We start from the raw sequence: 3,957 nt of genomic DNA on the forward strand, positions 1-3,957 counted from the left end.
TAATGCATAACATATCTGAAATAAAATGATTTGTATTGCTCCACAAAGATGGCCTGAATTTATTCAGTTGATATTCAAAGAAATGACAATATGTCAATCAGTTTCCCTTGTAATGAGGATACTTATTGTCATTTCTTTGGATATATTGTGTGCAATTCTTTGTTTCAGTAATTCCAGGAAATAAGTATCCTGCACAGCAATTGTAAGCACTGGTTCAGGTATATTCTGGAATATTGTCTTGCCTTTGCCTTCAGATAGTTGAAAATAACACTGATTTCCAAGTTTCACCCTTGAGTCAAAGCTTCACACTTGAGTCTGATATCCAAGTTTTGAAAATTGAAAAGATACAGAAGGAACACTGATTTCCTGGAGTTGCTGAAACAAATAATTCGGAAACCAAGTTTTGCTGTTTATCTTACTCTAAAACAAACAATTATACCTGAATCAGTGCTTACAATTCTGGAATGCTTTCTATCAGATCTTTCTGGTGTTTTCCTGAACATAAATACTTGGGTGGTAAACTATGTTTGCTATGCTTGGATACAATTGTGTTTGCGTTTTCCATCTTAATCCTCTCCATTTCTTTTGTTGACAGAATGGTACTGTTAAATATTCCATTTATTGCTCGTAATTTTCAAGCTTCACTTTTCTTTGGTGACTCACTCATTACATCAGATCTTATAATGCATCATATATCTGAAAGCAAATCTGAAATAAAAAGATTTTGCATTGTTTTATCATTCCATCTCATATCTGCACAAATGATAAAGAATCGTTTCAATAGCACATAAGTTGCGTATATTTGTTAATGCAGTTCAGCTTTTTAATCTTGTATCGTACCTATGCTCAGATTGTCGATGGAGAGACCGTCCCCGCTGAGATTGTGGAGGGATATAAGAGATACTGCAGAATAGCTACCTACGTGACCTACGTGAGCACACCTACTTCTGCCACGACCTGCCTGCTGATTGGTGGTTACCATAGACCTGGTGGTACTAGGAAACAAAATGTTGGTAGCATAAAAGATATGACTTGCTGTATAAACTTGTAAATCGTGTGGGTTTATATGCTTATGGTTCTCAAACTACAACCAGATCCTTGTGGTTCATTCATGAACGACAGTGGAAAATATTAAACGGGAACAATATTTCCTTTTGTGCAATGATACAACGGAGAGCTCTTATATTTTATTTCCATTGTTGTAGGAAACAACACTGTTATAATGCTATAACAACACCAAACTATAATAAATTATGAAAAAAATCTGTACAGTATTTGAGCAAACTATTACAAACTATTTGAAACATAAAAACTGTCAGATTGCTGTAACTACAAGATGATTCCGTCTTCTCCATGATGTTCTGAAAACACCTGCATATATTATCTCTGATTACCACACCAGCAGCATCATCAAAAGACTGAGCAGAAAAGGATGTTGATGTTGAGCACTCCCTCAACAGGCCATTTTTACAGCACAGACAGGACCTCTGTCGAGTTAATTGTAACTGTACCAGATCACTTCACAGTTGTTGGCTCATTGAGCCCATCGCCACATCTTTGTAAGATCAGGAGTAATCCACATTGGAGCCGGACAGTTGGACCAAAGCTGAGGCACAAGTTCCTCCCTGCTGTTATCATCCAAGTTAAGAATTCCCATATCACGATGATTATTCTTATGGCCCATTGTCCATAGAAAATTATCATCGGTAAAATAGGAATGATTTGCCTTGAGAGCAGGATACTCATCAGCACTGAGGCATAGTGATAGGTTATGACCAAGAAATAACACATGGTCACGCAAGCAATTGGTTAGCTCAATTTTATTCCACAGAGCATCAATCTCGCATATTTTAGTTTCTGTAGTCTTCCAGTACTCATATTCTAAATCATGGTCATGAACTATTCTAAACACAAGTAGCAGACTGCCCCATGGAGCTTGAACGATATACCTGCTATCACAATCATAATGCTCAGGTGCCCTTATAATCGTCTTTACAGTGACCACAGGGCCACTAAGATCGAACGTGTGGATTTCTCCCATTGTATTGACTGCATACAATATGCCATCCTTGTAAGTGCAGTCCTCGATGAAGATAATGAGGCGGTAGCCAGGTCCACTTATCATCCCCTGCCTTTGCAAATGAGAGCTGAGCTTGTGGGTTGTGGATGAGCACCACAATGTAGCTTCCTGTGGATGTATCAGGAAATACAAACGCCTTCCACTGGAGTCTATCCCTCAGCTCGGGAAGAGCAAGGATGAATGGCGGATTATAACTGCTGTACGATCCAGTGTGCCCTGACATCTCATACTTGCAGACATCACCATACTCATCAAATATGGGCTTCAGATGCTCAATGGTGGACACTGAAGGAAGAGCAATCTGTTCACATGTGATTGGATTCAGAAGGTGCATCTCAGATCTCTCGTCGACGGTAACAAGCCAGCCATGCGAGGACCCAATCAAATACCTGCTGCGGATAGCTGGCTGCGGCAGAGTTAACTTGTAGGACCTCTTCTCGGCGAGGCTGTAGAGGGACAAAACATCATCAGGATCAGATTCAGAGGTGTAGACCAGGCAAGGCGTCTGGCCCTGCTTGTACTTCCCAAGGGTGTGTAGCTCGGCGTATGCGGAGTGCCAGGATGAACAGACGGAGCCAGCGCGCACGAGGTCGGGGATCTCGAGAGCGGCAAAGATAACCATCAAGATGTCCTGCGGCAGCTCCGGCAATGTGGCCGCCATCTTGGTCTCTTACAGTGCCACATGAACATGTTGGTCTCTGAAGAATTTCCTGATTGAGCTGGGAGGGAAGCCTAGCAGCAGCCTGGGCAAAGATCTGAAGATTCTGCCGTACATAGCTAGGTCTTGCAATCTCATTATCCCTGCTAAGCTACAGGTTTCCATTGGAACAGAGCAGAGCCTCTCTGTTGGGCAGGAAAACTGCAATCTTGGTTAGAGCAGAGCCTCTATGTTGGGCAGATCCGGGCTATACTTATAGATCGCCGTCCAAGGCATCACCCCCACTCCGAGTAGATGAAGCAAATCCGAATCCAGACTGAAACACTGAAAATATTCGGACCTTTTGTTGATTGGCGAAAGAATTCCGAGTCCCGCTCTGCTTTACTTGTACGAACTCTGGATTCCCAGCAAGAGCAGAAGACAGATTACTAACCGGAGGCCGGCGAGATGCTGGGACGAAGAGGAGAATGGGAATCGAGCAGAGCCTTGGCGCCACTCGCGCCGGAGTGCTGCGTAGTTGCGGCGCCGCCCGTGGTCCGGTTGGTGTCGCCGGTGGGGCCGCAGACAGAAAGTAACCAGCCGGGCCACGCCAGACCACAAAGGCTCCAGAGTGCCCGGGCGCAACTGGGTCCAGTGAAGCCCAAGTCCACTCCGCTACTTAAGCCAACTCCACCTACCGTCTCGGCGTCCAGAGGATAAAAAAAAACAACCTACGGTGTACTGGCCAGAACGTAACTTTTTCCCTCTCGTTAGGGTTCCTCTCCTCTCGGCGACGATCTAAACCGACGTAGAGATTCTTTTCCCTCCCCGATCCAATCCAGTGATCTCCCTCTTCTCGGATCGACTAAGGGGCAGTCCTGGCACTGCTACCCGATCTTGGTCGTGGGGTTTACCGCCTGGAGCTACGAACAAAGCATAATCATGATAAGAAAAAAAATGCATTTTTCTCTGTAAATTAATAATACCTTTATAAGACGTTCTATCAGTTCAAATTGAACTCACAAAATGTCATATATTTATGAATAAACCCAGTAAAGAAGCTGTCCATGCTGAATTGGTGACTGTCCATCCTGCTTCCTGGAAGACTGTGGTTCTAGTGTAGAGTGTGGATATGCCTTCAGACAACAAACCTAGTATCTCCAGTTTAGGAGCCCGCGTCACCTGGATGGCCTCCAGACCAGAGTGTGGACAAATTGCTAGCAATCTCTCAAGGCAAGGG

General features: G+C 43.9%; 1 pseudogene; it reads right to left on the reverse strand.

The window, feature by feature from the left end:
• Positions 1-930: 930 nt before the first annotated feature.
• LOC125547806 lies at positions 931-3,284 on the reverse strand (annotated as a pseudogene).
• Between the last annotated feature and the right edge of the window lie 673 nt (positions 3,285-3,957).

Source organism: Triticum urartu, chromosome 3 (assembly GCF_003073215.2).
Source record: "Triticum urartu cultivar G1812 chromosome 3, Tu2.1, whole genome shotgun sequence".
Lineage (NCBI taxonomy): Eukaryota > Viridiplantae > Streptophyta > Magnoliopsida > Poales > Poaceae > Triticum > Triticum urartu.